Source organism: Salvelinus alpinus, chromosome 28 (assembly GCF_045679555.1).
Source record: "Salvelinus alpinus chromosome 28, SLU_Salpinus.1, whole genome shotgun sequence".
In the NCBI taxonomy this organism is placed as follows: domain Eukaryota; kingdom Metazoa; phylum Chordata; class Actinopteri; order Salmoniformes; family Salmonidae; genus Salvelinus; species Salvelinus alpinus.
Window position 1 is genome coordinate 3,792,881 of NC_092113.1, and position 17,662 is coordinate 3,810,542.

Sequence of the window (17,662 nt, forward strand, 5' to 3'; positions counted from 1 at the left end):
ATTTGTGGTCCTGGTAAATGGACCTTTTTTGGAACACCATTATTTTGGTCTTACTGAGATTTACTGTCAGGGCCCAGGTCTGACATAATCTGTGCAGAAGATCTAGGTGCTGCTGTAGGCCCTCCTTGGTTGGTGACAGAAGCACCAGATCATCAGCAAACAGTAGACATTTGACTTCGGATTCTAGTAGGGTGAGACCGGGTGCTGCAGACTGTTCTAGTGCCCGCGCCAATTCGTTGATATATATGTTGAAGAGGGTGGGGCTTAAGCTGCATCCCTGTCTCACCCCACGACCCTGTGTGAAGAAATGTGTGTGTTTTTTGCCAATTTTAACCGCACACTTGTTGTTTGTGTACATGGATTTTATAATGTCGTATGTTTTACCCCCAACACCACTTTCCATCAATTTGTATAGCAGACCCTCATGCCAAATTGAGTCGAAGGCTTTTTTGAAATCAACAAAGCATGAGAAGACTTTGCCTTTGTTTTGGTTTGTTTGGTTGTCAATTAGGGTGTGTAGGGTGAATACATGGTCTGTTGTACGGTAATTTGGTAAAAAGCCAATTTGACATTTGCTCAGTACATTGTTTTCATTGAGGAAATGTACGAGTCTGCTGTTAATGATAATGCAGAGTATTTTCCCAAGGTTACTGTTGACGCATATTCCACGGTAGTTATTGGGGTCAAATTTGTCTCCACTTTTGTGGATTGGGGTGATCAGTCCTTGGTTCCAAATATTGGGGAAGATGCCAGAGCTAAGGACGATGTTAAAGAGTTTTAGTATAGCCAATTGGAATTTGTTGTCTGTATATTTGATCATTTCATTAAGGATACCATCAACACCACAGGCCTTTTTGGGTTTGAGGGTTTTTATTTTGTCCTGTAACTCATTCAAGGTAATTGGAGAATCCAATGGGTTCTGGTAGTCTTTAATAGTTGATTCTAGGATTTGTATTTGATCATGTATATGTTTTTGTTCTTTATTCTTTGTTATAGAGCCAAAAAGATTGGAGAAGTGGTTTACCCATACATCTCTCTCTCTCTCTCTGTCTCTCTCTGTCTCTCTCTGTCTCTCTCTGTCTCTCTCTCTCTCTCTCTCTCTCTCTCTCTCTCTCTCTCTCTCTCTCTCTCTCTCTCTCCCTCTCTCTCTCTCTCTCTCTCTCTCTCTCTCTCTCTCTCTCTCTCTCTCTCTCTCTCTCTCTCTCTCTCTCTCTCTCTCTCTCTCTCTCACACACACACACACGTGTGTTGTCTTCTCACCCACATGCATGCACCCAGTTTTCTCACCAGAGAGTGTGCAGTGCAGAGGCATGGGTCCTGCCTCTGTTCTGCCCTGATAAGGAACTGCAGGGTGTGCATTTAATCTGTGATGAATGATGTAGGTGTAAGACAATTTGGTCAAATGCAGAACGTAGTGTACAGAACATTCTGCCAAGTGCACTAAGAGCCAGGAAAGTTTACTCTCTGAATGACATTCTGGAGCGGGAAATTAGAGACTGAGATTGGGTTCGTGTTTTGGGATGGAGTCAAACATTTACTTGATTCAACAGCTTTGATTCAGCCTCTTTTGAAACCATAACATGAAAATCACATGGTTATTACTAGGTAAATGCCATACATAGTGTCATACATATTTCAAAGTAAATTAAAGTAAGCATATTTTACATGTATATCATAATGAAATGCACTCTGAATATTGCTGTGTATTAAAACCAGATGACTGCTGTCCTGTAGCCGATTGCATACACAAAACAATAACATATTAAATAATACAATCATAACTCAAAATGATTTAAAAAAAGGATATAAACACAGTCTCTCACTGCTGCAGTGGCATGAGAATCTCATTATGATCAACAATGCCTGGCTTTGCATGAAGTGGTGCTGGTCGCTTGACTAGTGCACTCAGAGAAGCATTCCAATTACATAATACTCTCAGAATGTGAGCTCATGGTAATTCACTCTCTCTCTCTCTCTCTCTCTCTCTCTCTCTCTCTCTCTCTCTCTCTCTCTCTCTCTCTCTCTCTCTCTCTCTCTCTCTCTCTCTGTCTCTGTCTCTGTCTCTCTCTGTGTCTCTGTCTCTGTCTCTCTCTCTGTCTCTGTCTCTGTCTCTGTCTATCATCCCCTCTCTCTCTGTCTCTCTCTCTCTCTGTCTCTCTCTCTCTCTCTCTCTCAAGAACAGCAGGAATATCTTTGATTTGCAGGATCCTGGCATTGCACGTCGAGAGCGTTGCTTTGAACCCTCTCACTCACCCCATTATGTACACGCTCTTGTCATGTGCAGATGTTAAGTGTGTAGCAGACGAGGCTGGTGGGAGGAGCTATATGAGGACAGGCTCATTGTAATGGCGTGGTCGATGCGGTTGATGTGTTTGATACCGTTCCATGAATTCCATTCCAGCCATTCCAACGAGCCCTTTCTCCTATAGCTCCTCCCACCAGCCTCTTCTGGCATATAGGTAACCCTCGTAAATAATAGAGCGACGGCTTTAACCATGGCACTTTTTTCACGTTGTTAAGACGGGTTCAACCCTACACTAGAAAATGTAGACAGACGAAATTAGATTATTTCTTTCGTATTTATATCCTGACAAATTAACGTTAACATTAAAATGGTTTATATGGCATGTCTTCAATACATTGATTAACCCTTGGACTAAGGAGATGGTGCGTGTTGCATTATTCCCGTCTAGTGTCACATTGCAATTGCTGCACTCACGGTAAATGAGGCAACCCAACTCCTTGAAATAAGGTGCACTGGTGCGCCCTCTGGTGGAAAGAAGAAAGGCATGTTGAATATACTGATCAGCTCCACTATGCGGTGTGAATATGCTACGATCACGAGGATATTCACAAACTTCGATAGTATGTCAAATGGAACCCCAAGTAGTGACCCGAGTTATAAACGGTCTCATGACCAAGTGGCCTTATGCATATGAAGTGTAAAAGTACTAAGGAACAAATGGAAATTGCATGTTGAGCTCAAGCTTATGCCAAGGTAGCACGGAAGAATTGGCTGTGCAAGAGCCCTCCAAGAAGGCCAATGATAGTATTTGACACTTACCGCCAACTCCACCCCAAATTCCAGCACCTCCTCTCTGGCGGCAAGTGTAGGCAACCAAAAGTCCAAACGAACAGAGCCAGGCACTCTTTTATTTCGAATTCAATACCGCAACTTAATAAAATATTGGACTAATAGCACTTTAGCACTTGCACATTAATTAACATGTTCAAGCAGGCCATTTTTGACATTTCTATCATAAACCTGCACTTATCCAGTCTACTTGTTTATAAATATCCTTTGCCTATTTTAATGTTGTTTTTTAATGTGTTTGGTCTGTATGTATTGTGAATGCTGCAAAATGAATTGCCTCTTTGAGGACATTAACGTTTTCTGAACCGGTGAAGCACTAATGTGTAATATGCTGTAGTGTTGACTCCCCATTTGAAGCCGACTAAACCGAGATTAGTTGGAGTCAAAACAGTGAATGAGTGCAGTCAATTCAAGAGGTGACTTGTTCTGCTCCGCCTGAGAGTCTTTCGCTAATGTCAAAGGAGCAATTATCGAAGGCCCAGAGTGAAAACGGTAGTGTGTGAAAGGGGCACAATGCTACATTCTTCAACATGTTGAGACGCAGTTAAGAGGGGGATTTTACTATGATTTAGGTGTCGGCTCAAGGGTGCTGTTAGAGGAATAGACCCCGAGGTTAACATCGACGGAAGCGAAAAGGACTGACATATTGACATAGAAATGCATTTTGTAACTTCTGAAAAACATTGAATGCGTGTAAGTTCTATTCCTTTGGACCAACTGTATCCAAGTTCTCCATGTCAGAAAAAACATAAAATGGGTAGAGAAAAGAGTTATACAAAGTGTGTGCGCTCACAGTGGTTGCAGATTTGCCGAATCCCTCCGGCGAGGTGTGGCAGAGCAGAGGTTATATTTAATGTTTGTCAAAGCTGATATTTGGTTGAGATAATGTTAAAGAATATCATTTCCAGTTGCTCCAAACACAACATAATAGCAAAAGCATACCTTTCCCCAACCATTTACCTGTAAATGAGAATATTTCATAAATGGTGATAGAATTATACATAGATAAGAGAACAAATATCTTAAGATAGAGATTTATTATATGGGGAAGAGGTCTATCGTTTCTGGGGTTAAAATGTTAGGCCCATATCATGTTACTCATGCCGATGAAGAAGGACTTTTCTCGCTCTGTCATCAGCTCAAAGTCTAGAGGCTGCTGGCAGAAGTTACACTCCCATGACGAGTGGAGCTTCAGCTCCAGACCTACCTCCTTCCAGGCCTTCACCAGATGCTCTGTGGAGAGAAAAATATTCATATTTAATCAATCACATTTGTAACTACTGGATTCAAAACCACAAAGACTCATTGGGGTGTGTGCTTATTGAAAAAGTACTGCATCATCTGGGGTGTGTGATGTGGGGTGGGGGCGATGCGGAGGCCCTCCTCTCCCCGGGCCACCATTGGGTACTTGATGTCTTGCACGTAGATGGTGTAGCGAGACATCATGATGTCACACACCTCTGTATTCTTCGCAGCGTCCACCACCTGGAACAAGGGGTCACAGATGACTCATCAGGTGATAATATAAAATGCTTCCTTCAGGGATGAAATATAACATCCAAAGTTGATAGAATTTTGGTCTCTCGTTTCCATGGTTTGAATCTCGATTAACAGGCCAGTCTTACCCTGACAGGGATGATGTGGCTGGGGCAGTGGACCGTGGCCTGAGTCCATCAGCATCTGGCGCAGCAGCAGTTTGACGTTCCTTTGGTGTTTCCTGCGCAGCACGTGACCCTCCTCCCCCTTCAGGGTCTGGATGGACCCCCGGGCCCCGGCCAACAGCATGAGAGGCAGCGAGGTGAAGATGAAGCCTGCTGCGTAGGAGCGCACAGTGTCCACCAGGGCGTTGGTACCGACGATGTAGCCGCCAACAAAACCAAGCGCCCTACCTGGAAAGAATAAATGAGGTAAGGTAAGGCATAAACCAGGTAAAGATGTATTTAATTAATATGATGGTCTGGGTGAGTTAAATATTTGATAACACCAATATTAATTTGAGCTTTTTTTCTCTTTTGGAGATTGTTCTCAACCATAAATTGTTGCAATTTTTTAAAACATATTTTTCAAATGTTCATCCACTTCCTGAATGAAGGTTTGTGAACTATAAAGGTCCTATATCAATGAAATCACATCATTATCAGCTAGCCCCAAGTCATCTTACCGAGTGTTCCTGAGATGATGTCCATCTTGTGCATGATGCCGTCCCTGTCTCCGATACCTCCCATGGCCCCATACAACCCCACAGCATGTACCCCGTCCACAAACGTAATATCCCCAAAATCATGGGACACGTCACACATCTCATCCAGAGGACACACAGCACCTAGAAAACAACCACAAAACAACCTCAAGACAGACAAGTTTTGTATATGCAGTACACATTAGGGAAATTGCTTTTAATTGTTTGAGTAGTAAACAGCGGTGGAAAAAGTACCCAATTGTCATACTTAAGTAAAAGTAAAGATACCTTAATAGAAAATGAGTCAAGTAAAAGTGAAAGTCACCCAGTAAAAAAATACTACTTGAGTAAAAGTCTAAAAGTCTAAGTATTTGGTTTTAAATATACTTAAGTATAAATAGTAAATGTAAATGCTCAAATATATCAAAAGTAAAAGTATAAATCATTATAAATAAATTATAATTATAAATGATAAAATCATCATCATACCTTATATTAAGCAAACCAGGCGGCACTATTTTCTTGCCAGGGGCACACTCCAACACTCAGACATAATTTACAAAAGAAGCGAGTGTTTAGTGAGTCCGCCATATCAGAGGCAGTGGGGAAGACCAGGGATATTCTCTTGATAAGTGTGTGAATTAGATAATTTTCCTGTCCTGCTAAGCATTTAAAATGTACTTTTGGGGCTCAGGTAAAATGTATGGAGTAAAAAGTACATTATTTTCTTTCGGTATGTACAGTAGTGAAGTAAAAGTAAAAGTAGTCAAAAATATAAATAGTTCAGTACAGAAAACCCCAAAAACGACATAAGTAGTACTTTCAACTTTCAAGACGAGACAGCCTATAGGGAGGAGGTCAGAGACCTGGCCGGGTGGTGCCAGAATACGTAACCAAAACTAAGGAGATGATTGTTGACTACAGGAAAAGGAGGACCGAGCACACCCCCATTCTCATCAACGGAGCTGTAGTGGAGCAGGTTGAGAGCTTCAAGTTCCTTGGTGTCCACATCAACAACAAACTAGAATGGTCCGAACACACCAAGACAGTCGTGAAGAGGGCCTATTCCCTCTCAGGAAACTAAAAAGATTTGTCATGGGTCCTGAGATCCTCAAAAGGTTCTACAGCTGCAACATCGAGAGCATCCTGACTGGTTGCATCACTGCCTGGTACGGCAATTGCTCGGCCTCTGACCGCAAGGCACTACAGAGGGTAGTGCGTACGGCCCAGTACACCACTGGGGCTAAGCTGCCTGCCATCCAGGACCTCTACACCAGGCGGTGTCAGAGGAAGGCTCTAAAAATTGTCAAAGACCCCAGCCACTCCAGTCAAAGACTGTTCTCTCTACTACCGCATGGCAAGCGGTACCGGAGTGCCAAGTCTAGGACAAAAAGGCTGCTCAATAGTTTTTACCTCCAAGCCATAAGACTCCTGAACAGGTAATCAAATGGCTACCCGGAGTATTTGCATTGTGTGCCCCCCCCCAACCCCTCTTTTTACGCTGCTGCTACTTTCTGTTTATCATATATGCATAGTCACTTTAACTATACATTCATGTACATACTACCTCAATTGGGCCGACCAACCAGTGCTCCCGCACATTGGCTAACCGGGCTATCTGCATTGCTATCTGCGTCCATGGAGTGCACAGTCTCAAAGGACACAATCATAAGGGTGGTAGGATCAGACTTCCGTAGCAGCTCTATTAGATGTTTGATGTCGTTGTGATGGAAGATTCACTTCTTGGCCCCGCTGTTCCTTATACCCTGCATCACTGATGCATGGTTCCCTGCATCAGAGTATATGTCACAACCTGGGAGCAGGAAAAACAAAATTGCTGTTTTTAATGCAGATAATTAAGAGCTCATTTTGTCCATGAGCATGTCATAGAATGTAAAATGAAACTACTATAGAACACGGAAAGAATAAGGGTATGAACGACTACTAGGTTTGAATCAGTCGTGTCAGAATCAGTGTCAGTACCTGGCAGTATATTACCCAGAGTGAACACTGTGGCGGGAAGTGAAGAGCAGCGCAGCGTCTTTGCCGTGCAGGTCGGCCAGCTCGTACTCCAAGTCGACATGGCACTTACTGGTCCATGAGATGTTCCGTGGTCCTCTTGCTCACGCACCGTGCTTCTGTAATGTATCCCTACAGAAAGAGATAAGAGATTGTCGTCTTGTCTGGAAAACTATGAGTGAAACTACACATTTCTAAGATGAACACATTGTTATAACTGCATGCCTATGGCTAGACTCTCTCATCTAGTCAACCTCCATCCATCTTAAACCATCCTTAATCAACTATCTACGGTTCCTGTGACCTGCGTGCCCCTCTCACATGACGGCCTGGAAGACGCTGCTCATGCCTAGGTAGTCATTGCGGCACCACACAGACACGTCTCTCTTCGTGAGAAGCGACGCTGAGTAGCTGCCTGCCATGGGGAAGGACGTGGAGCGGACCCTTTCACCGTCTTAAACATCCGGTAGCTGTGATCTTTCTTCCTGGCGTCAATCTTCTTCTCAAAGAACTTGTCGTAGTGGAAGTTGGCATACGCTGCAAGAGAAATAAGGTCTTTGTCACTGTAGTTTGGATTCAGCCTCTTTCTAAAATCAGGGATGCCTAAACAGTCGTTACACAAACATATAACATGTAGCCCCAAGTGTACCAGGTCACATGTGAGCAGGTGCTTACCTTCGTGCAGATTGTCTCGTAGGACGTGAGAGACCTTAGGGGGGCGCTGTTTCCGCATGTTCTTCAGGGTGCCTGGGTCGGCCCTGTCAGCATTGATCGGGACCCACAGTGGGACACACCTTGGACTCAGACTTCTCTGTATCAATAAAGAGGGATAAACACTGTTTAGAAAGAGTGATCAACTAGACTCCTACAGTAGCAAAACCACTTCCACCTCACCTAGGTCGCTTTTCCTATACTAATAGTTCTACTGGAATAGTTGTAGTATGACAAATGTCCTGGGATTTCTTGAAAGGTGACTAGCCACACCAAGCTTTCCTAACACACACATAACTGCTTACACAACTGAGTGGAAAAGGTCAAAGACCGGTCGCATTTTGACCTGTGTGGACTGTGCTCCTGTCCTGGATGTCCTCTGACAGCTCGATGCGGGCCTCCCTCACCACGTTGGTGTTCTTCTGCCTCATTTCAGCCACCAGGAAGTGGAATTTGGAGCACACCGGCTGGCCAGCATGCGGCATTGGGTGGCCCGGGGGTAGCTGGACCCCCTGCTCTGACTCTACAGGCAACAACAGGAGGACATTTGATTAACTTAAATACATGTATCCATCTTTGATTTAATTGTGTAGGCCTATGAGGAAAATATGAAAATACACTGAACAAAAATATGAACTCAACATGCAACAATTACAAATATTTTGCTGAGTTACAGTTCACGTAAGGAAATCATTATACCCTCATGAAGACAGCTAGTCTGTCGATACGTTGGATATTAGATTATTAAATGATTTCATCTGAGCTCCTAGAGTATGCGGCTCTCCTTTTCTTTTTCATGTAAGGAAATCAGTAAATTTAAATATATTCATTCGGCCCTAATCTATGGATTTCACATAACTGGGAATACAGATATGCATCTGTTGGTCACAGATACCTTAAAGAAAAGGTAGTGTGTGGATCAGAAAACCAGTCAGTATCTGGTGTGACCACCATTTGCCTCATGCAGCGCGACACATCTCCTTTATATAGAGTTGATCAGGCTATTGATTGTGACCTGTGGAATGTTGTCCCACTCCACTTCAATGGCCGTGCGAAGTTGCTGGATATTGGCAGGAACTGGAACACGCTGTCGTACACGTCGATCCAGAGCATCCCAAACATGCTCAATTGATGACATGTCTGGTGAGTATGCAGGTCATGGAAGAACTGGGACATTTTCAGCTTCCAGGAATTGTGTACAGATCCATGCACATGGGGCCGTGCATTATCATTCTGAAACATCAGGTGATGGCGGCGGATGAATGGCACGACAATGGGCCTCAGGATCTTGTCACAGTATCTCTGTGCATTTAAATTGCCAGTGATAAAATGCAAATGTGTTTGTTTGTTTGTCCGTAGCTTATGCCTGCCCATACCATAACCCAACCACCACCATAGGGCATTCTGTTCACAACGTTGACATCAGTAAACCACTCGCTCACACAACGTCATACATCTGGTACAGTTGAAACCGGGATTCATTTGTGAAGAGCACACGTCTCCAGCGTGCAAGTGGCCATCGAAGGTGAGCATTTGCCCACTGAAGTCAGTTACGAGGCCAAACTGCAGTCAGGTCAAGACCCTGGTGAGGACGACAAGCACTCAGATGAACTTCCTTGAAACGGTGTCTGAAAGTTTTTGCAGAAATGATTTTGTTGTGCAAACCCACATCTTCATCAGCTGTCCAGGTGGCTGGTCTCAGATGATCCAGCAGGTGAAAAGCTGGATGTGGAGGTCCTGGGCTGGTGTGGTTACACGTGGTCTGCGGTTGTGAGGCCGGTTGGACGTACTGCCAAATTCTATAAAACAACATTGGAGGTGGCTTATGGTAGAGAAATGAACATTCAATTCTGGTGGACAATCCTCCCTCAAAACTTGTGGCATTGTGTTGTGTAACAAAATGGCACATTTTAGAGTGACCTTTTCTTGTCCTTAGCACAAGGTGCACCTGTGTAATGATCATGCTGTTTAATCAGCTTCTTGATATTCCACACCTGTGAGGTGGATGGATTATCTTGGCAAAGGAGAAATGCTCACTAAGGGATGTAAAGAAATTTTGTGCACAAATTTTGAGAGAAATAAGCTTTTTGTGCATATGGAACATTTCAGGGATATTTTATTTCAGCTCATGAAACATGGGGCCTACAAATGTTGTGTTTACATTTTTGTTCAGTCTAGAAAAAAAGTTGGTTTCGTTTTTTGACCATCAAGGAAAATATTTCAGAGAATAACAATAGGTTTCCCAACTTCACTTGAACCCCTAAAAATCTAACTGCAATAGAGCAGGCTGAGTAATATGATAATGATGGGCGTGGTTTGGATGGGAATGTTTTACTCTCCACAGATAAAACTGACACATTCACATTCTCAAACTCAACTCTGGTTATTAACACCAACACTGGAGTTATTTTACACCAATGAGTGTTAATGTAACACTTACAGAGATCATTTAACACCCGAATCAACACTCAAATGTTACACTGAAAAATCAACACTATGTAACACTGGCCAATTTGATGGGGATGATTTTTAATGACAAAACTATAGCTTAGTTCAGATTAAACTGTGCAACAATTTGCAGGCTTCCTTCAGAAAGCAATCTATTTTCGTTTGCCTTTCAGAGCAAACACCATAGCTAGCTAGTCATGATAGCTAGCTAGTCATATCCAGAAGCTTATAGCTAACGTTACCTAGATAGCTAGAGCATTTCCTTAATAAAGGAGTCAATACTTCTGATGCCCTATTATGTGGCAGCTAGCGCCTAGCCCTATAAATAGTATGTCAAATTCATGATATTAATAATAGCTAAACATTTGCATTTGGATATTGTCTTTTTTTATTTACGTAGAATAAAATAAATGTCAGAATTGTATATATAAACGTCAAGTCAGTGGGTGGCAATTGACAACCTGTTTTCTCTCTGATAAGCAGCAAAAAAAGAGAGACCACACCAAACTTGGCTGGTGAAACGTGGATGGTTAACCCGTAGACTATACAGTGCATTCGAAAACTATTCAGACCTCTTGACTTTTTCCAAAATCCTCATCAATCTACACATAATACCCCATAATGACAGTGTAAAAACAGTTTTTTACATATTTTTTGCACATTTATTAAAAATAAAACATTTGAAATTGAATTTTGAAATGGAGCTCTTTAATATTTTGTTGGATGAATTATGAAGAGAAAGTTGTTGTTGGGTTTATTTCTTCCCTCTTCTTTTCATCTTTTCTGTTCTTTTTGATCATCCTTGAGATGTTTTTACAACTTGAGATGTTTTTACTACAACTCCACCTGTGGTAAATTAAATTGATTGGACATGATTTGAAAAGGCATACACCTTTCTATATAATGTCCCGCAGTTGACAGTGCATGTCAGAGTAAAAACCAAGCCATGAGGTTGAAGGAATTGTCCATAGAGCTCTAAGACAGGATTGTGTCGAGGCACAGATCTGGAGAAGGGTACCAAAAAAGTCTGCAGCAATGAAGGTCCCCAAGAACACAGTGTCCTCCATCATTCTTAAATGGTAGAAGTTTGGAACAACCAAGACTCTTCCTTGAGCTGGCCGCCCAGCCAAACTGAGAAATCAGAGGGGAAGGGCCTTGGTCAGTGAGGTGACCAAGAACCCGATGGTCACTCTGACAGAGCTCCAGAGTTCCTCTGTGGAGATGGGAGAACCTTCTAGAAGGACAACCATCTCTGCTGCTCTCCACCAGTCAGGCGTTTATGGTAGCGTGGCCAGATGGAAGCCACTCCTCAGTAAAAGGCACATGACAGCCCGCTTTGAGTTTGCCAAAAGGCACCTAAAGGACTCTCAGACAATGAGAAACAAGATTTTCTGGTCTGATGAAACCAAGATTTAGCTCTTTGGCCTGAATACCAAACATCACGTCTGGAGGAAACCTGGCACCATTCCTACAGTGAAGCATGGTGGTGGCAGCATCATACTGTGGGGATGTTTTTCAGCGGCAGGGACTGAGAGACTAGTCAGGATCGGGGCAAAGATGAACGGAGCAAAGTACCAAGAGTTCCTTGATGAAAACCTGCTCCAGAGTGCTCAGGACATCAGATTGGGGCTTAGGTTCACCTTCCAACAGGATAACGACCCTAAGCACACAGCCAAGACAATGCAGGAGTGTCTTCGGGACAAGTCTCTGAATGTCCTTCAGTGACCCAGCCAGAGCCTGGACTCGAACATCTCTGGAGAGACGTAAAAATAGCTTTGCAGTGACGCTCCCGATCCAACCTGACAGAGCTTGAGAGGCTCTGCAGAGAAGAATGGGAGAAACTCCCCAAATACAGGTGTGCCAACGTTGTAACTTCATACCCAAGAGGACTCAGGGATGTAATTGCTGCCAAAGGTGCTTCAACAAAGTAGTGAGAAAAGGGTCTGAATACATGTAAATGCAATATTTCAGTTGGTTTTTTTATTATACATTTGCACAAATTTCTACAAACCTGTTTTTGCTTTGTCATTATGGGGTATTGTGTGTAGATTGATAAGGGGAAAAAAACTATTTAATCCATTTTAGAATAAGGCTGTAATGTAACAAAATGTGGAAAAAGTCAAGGGGTCTGAATACTTTCCAAATTGACTTTTTCCCTGTAGACAACAAATCAAAGTTTATTGCTCGCATACACAGTTTAGCAGATTTTAAATGGGGTGCAGCAAAATGCTTGTTACTAGCTCCTACTGTAACAATGTCTTAAAATGTCAACAAGTACACAAATAATTTTAACATTTAAATATACAAGAAAATATTAAAAATACAAATGCAATATGTATGTACACCAGATGAATTTACATAAGCTATACTAAGAATTATTTGCACAGAAGTAAAGTCAGCAAAAAAGAAACGTCTCTTTTTCAGGACCCTGTCTTTTAAAGATAATTCGTAAATATCCAAATAACTTCACAGATCTTAAACACTGTTTCCCATGCTTGTTCAATGAACCATAAACAATGAATGAACATGCACATGTGGAACGGTCGTTAAGACACTAACAGCTTACAGACGGTAGGCAATTAAGGTTAGTTATGAACTCTTAGGACATTAAAGAGGCCATTCTACTGACTTGAAAAGAAAGATGCCCAGGGTCCCTGCTCATCTGGAGGAACGTGCCTTAGGCATGCTGCAAGGAGGCATGCGGACTGCAGATGTGGCTAGGGCAATAAATTGCAAAGTCTGTACTGTGAGACGCCTAAGACAGCACTACAGAGAGACAGGACGGACAGCTGATCGTCCTCACAGTGGCAGACCACGTGTAACAACACCTGCACAGGATCGGTACATCCGAACATCACACCTGCGGGACAGGTACAGGATGGCAACAACAACTGCCCGAGATACACCAGTAACGCACAATCCCTCCATCAGTGCTCAGACTGTCTGCAATAGGCTGAGAGGCTGGACTGAGGGCTTATAAGCCTGTTGTAAGGCAGGTCATCACCAGACATCACCGGCAACAACGTCGTCTATGCGCACAAGCCCACCGTCGCTGGACCAGACATGACTAGCAAAAAAGTGCTCTTCTCGGACAAGTCGCGGTTTTGTCTCACCAGGATTCGTATCTATCGTCAAAGGAATGAGCGTTACACCGAGGCCTATACTCTGGAGCGGGATCGATTTGGAGGTGGAGTGTCCATCATGGTCTCGGGCGGTGTGTCACAGCATCATCGGACTGAGCTTGTTGTCATTGCAGGCAATCTCAACGCTGTGCGTTACAGGGAAGACATCCTCCTCCCTCATGTGGTACCCTTCCTGCAGGGTCATCCTGACATGACCCTCCAGCATGACAATGCCACCAGCCATACTGCTCATTCTGTGCGTGATTTCCTGCAAGACAGGAATGTCAGTGTTCTGCCATCGCCAGCGAAGAGCCCGGATCTCAATCCCATTGAGCACATCTGGGACCTGTTGGATCAGAGGGTGAGGGCTAGGGCCTTTCCCCCAGAAATGCCCGGGAACTTGCAGGTGCCTTGGTGGAAGAGTGGGGTAACATCTCACAGCAAGAACTGGCAAATCTGGTGCAGTCCATGAGGAGGAGATGCACTGCAGTACTTAATGCAGCTGGTGGCCACACCAGATACTGACTGTTACTTTTGATTTTGACCCCCTCTTTGTTCAGGGACACATTATTCAAGTTCTCTTAGTCACATGTCTGTGGAACTTGTTCAGTTTATGTCTCAGTTGTTGAATCTTATGTTCATACAAATATTTACACATGTTAAGTTTGCTGAAAATAAAAGCAGTTGACAGTGAGAGGACGTTTCTTTTTCTGCTGAGTTTAGATATACTGTATATTAGAGTGAGCTATGTCAAGAATTCAGTATTGAAATAAATGTGTGTGTTATACAATTTTAGTTACACTGTTTTTAAACTGCATATATTTATGTAAATACTGGATTTTTGCATTTTCTTGCATGCAGTATTAGAAATAGTAGAATGAGCTATGTCGAGAATACAGTATTTAAATACACAGTGTGAAACGGGAAGTGTCCAGTAGTTTCATTTCTCTATAACATGGGACAGCAGTGTGGGCTGTGTTTGTGTGTGAGTTGCTTGTGTGTGTGTGTGTGTCTGTGTGTGTGTGTGTCTGTGTGTGTGTGTGTGTGTGTGTGTGTGTGTGTGTGTGTGTGTGTGTGTGTGTGTGTGTGTGTGTGTGTGTGTGTGTGTGTGTGTGTGTGTGTGTGTGTGTGTGTGTGTGTGTGTGTGTGTGTGTGTGTGTGTGTTTGTGAGTATGAGGTGTGTGTGCGTGTGTGTGATAACGTGTGTGTGTTTTGTGTGACTGAGTGTGCATCACCAGACACATAGGCAACTGGCTCTGTTACATAAATAATAGTCACTAATATAGGCTATATTACATAGATGTATAGGCTTACACTTACATGTACAATGGTTTACATGCATTTTTATAACCATCGCAAATCAAATCAAATTGTATTGGTCACATACACATGGTTAGCAGATGTTTACGCGAGTGTAGCGAAATGCTTGTGCTCCCAGTTCCGACAGTGCAGTAATATCTCACGAGCAATCTAACAATTCCACAACAACTACCCAATACATACAAATATAAAGGGACGGAATAAGAATATGTACATGTAAATGTATGGATGAGCGACGACCAAGCGGCACAGGCAAGATGCAATAGATGGTATAAGATACAGTGTACACACGAGATGAGTAATGTAAGACACGTAAGTAATATTAAAGTGGCATTATTTAAAGTGACTAGCGATCCATTTATTTAAGTGGCCAATGATTTCAAGTCTGTATGTAGGCAGCAGCCTCTCTGTGTTAGTGGTGGCTGTTTAACAGTCTGATGGCCTTGAGATAGAAGCTGTTTTTCAGTCTCTCGGTCCCAGCTTTGATGCACCTGTACTGACCATCTACTTTGTCACGTATGTGTTACTTGACTCCAGGACCAATAGTGTAGCATTATTTCCCTCAAATAAAATACTTTGCCCTGTGGGGAGTTCGAACTTGCGGCTATTGTATCTCGTCGTCTCAGGCCTTATCGCCTTAGTGCATCTCACCACCAATTAGTGATAGCAGTAAGCAGTCAATTACAGCTGTTTTACAAGACCACAAGCGTCTTCAACGTCATTTCTTTCCCCCGATGTACGAATGTAAACTCACACGTTGTATAATCCTCCTACATCTTTATTGCTGTGAAAGCACATTAATGTGTGTGAAACGGATAGGCGAAAAACAAGCTTTGTCAAAATGTTAGTAAGGAGCCTAGTAAGTGATGCGATGATCATGCAATATTGGCACTCAACACTTGAGACGGACCGAGTAAAGGGGAACGAAAGTAAACCTTGAATTTGGAGGTTTAAATATATCCCTTTGGTGGCCGAGTTCACCTATTTAAAAATCGCAGAAATGCCATTTGTTTGAGGAGAAAAAGTGTGAAACTTTGATAGGCTTACGCAGAATTTGTTACAGGAAATATTCACTGCCACCTGGTGAGGTTAGCATACTTCCCAGCGGAAACAGTTCAGAAAGGTTTGTGCATATTATGACGACATTTTGTGACGATTTTGCTCGCTTTGGCTGTTTTTTGAAGTCTTTGCCCCCTCGTCGGCGATTGGTCAACATAAGGGATTCTTCAATAAAGTGCCTGTTGTCATATTATGCACATTTTTGCACTTGAGAAATACTGCACCAAACATCCTAGTCAGATGCAAAATTGCTCGACTACGATCTCCTCGGCAAAAACATCAACATTAAAGTTGCACCATGCAGGAATCGCGGTGCCATTTCCTGGTTGCTAAAACTCTAATAGTTTGCCTAATTTCAGTTTAGGTGAGAAAATAAGCTAATATAGTGTAGATAATCATTGTACCATCTAAACCGGTCGCTGTTAAATATATTTTCCATAACCAAAAATATCGTTGTTTCAGCTGTTTGAAGCTAGTGTACAAAACCAAAAGTAAAAGAAGCAAAAACAAAATGTAAGATTGGGAAGCATAGAAAAAGCACACATAGAACATATCTACTGCTTTTTCGACTTGCTTTCAAGTAAAATGATAGATCTATAACTCACATGTCTATGTGACATACTGCCACTTTAATGACACATTTCTTGAGTTATCTATATAGATTCATTCTGACTACTTTAAGGAAGTGTATACTGGCTAAGGCATCTCAAAATGGACAAATAGTACTATTGCCAATTTTTTTAAAGCGAAGGTTTTTTAAGGGAGCACAATGCAAACATACTTGTTCGGTTCGGCTAGGCGCCAGCTGAACTGAGGCATGCTGTAGCCTTTACGTGTGCCAGTTTATCTGATGGGACCAGCTACAATGTAGCATTCTATCTCCTGCAAGTAAATTGAAGATTTGAATTGACTGATGTGCATTTTGCCAAGAGTGTGCAGAGCTGTCATCAAGTTGGAGTGTGTCTGAAAGTGGGCATTGCAAAAGAAGTGGGTGGATCAACAGCGACGGGTGTGACATTAGTGGGTGTAACATTATTGGGTGGATTAACAGCAATGGGTGTAACATCAACGCTCCGTTATTGGTTATGACACAGCAGATTATTTTCCCCAAAATGTGAAGTGAGAAATGATGTGCATGTGTGCTGGAGGGAGGAGTTTTTCCTGACCACATGACGATGGGAAAGACTGGTATATCACCACTCACAGAACAGGCACCGAGTGGAGTCATTACCTTTGACTAAGTTAAGATGCACAGTACTTTATTGTCCATTAAGTTACAAAGAACGGAAATGTGCCTTTATGCTCACGACCCAACCCCCGACACACACCCAGAGGGGATGGAAGAAATCGCGCTGCAGTGCAGCACCCCTGGAGCAATTATAGGAGGTTCATTTCCTTGCTAAAGGGCACAATAGCAGGCAATGGTATCTAGGATGATGCCAGCTACCTTCCGGTTGCCAGTTCACTCTGCACCAGATTGTCCTGTCTGAGCCGGGATTCAAACCGGCAACCCTCTGGTTGCTGGCCCGCTTCTCTAACCACAGGGTTGCCTACTGCCGCAGTGGGCACACCAAGCTGGATCCACAATTACTAACAGCCGGTGTCTGTATGTCACAGTGTCTAAATCCACTCCCACAGGATTTGGTTGAGGATGATACCATAACCTCTATGGAAAGTCTGCAAAACCTCCCATAGAACTAGACCAGCCGA

The 17,662-nt window shown here is 42.9% G+C and overlaps 1 pseudogene; it reads right to left on the reverse strand.

The window, feature by feature from the left end:
• Positions 1-4,112: 4,112 nt before the first annotated feature.
• LOC139557999 (5-aminolevulinate synthase, non-specific, mitochondrial-like) lies at positions 4,113-8,092 on the reverse strand (annotated as a pseudogene).
• Between the last annotated feature and the right edge of the window lie 9,570 nt (positions 8,093-17,662).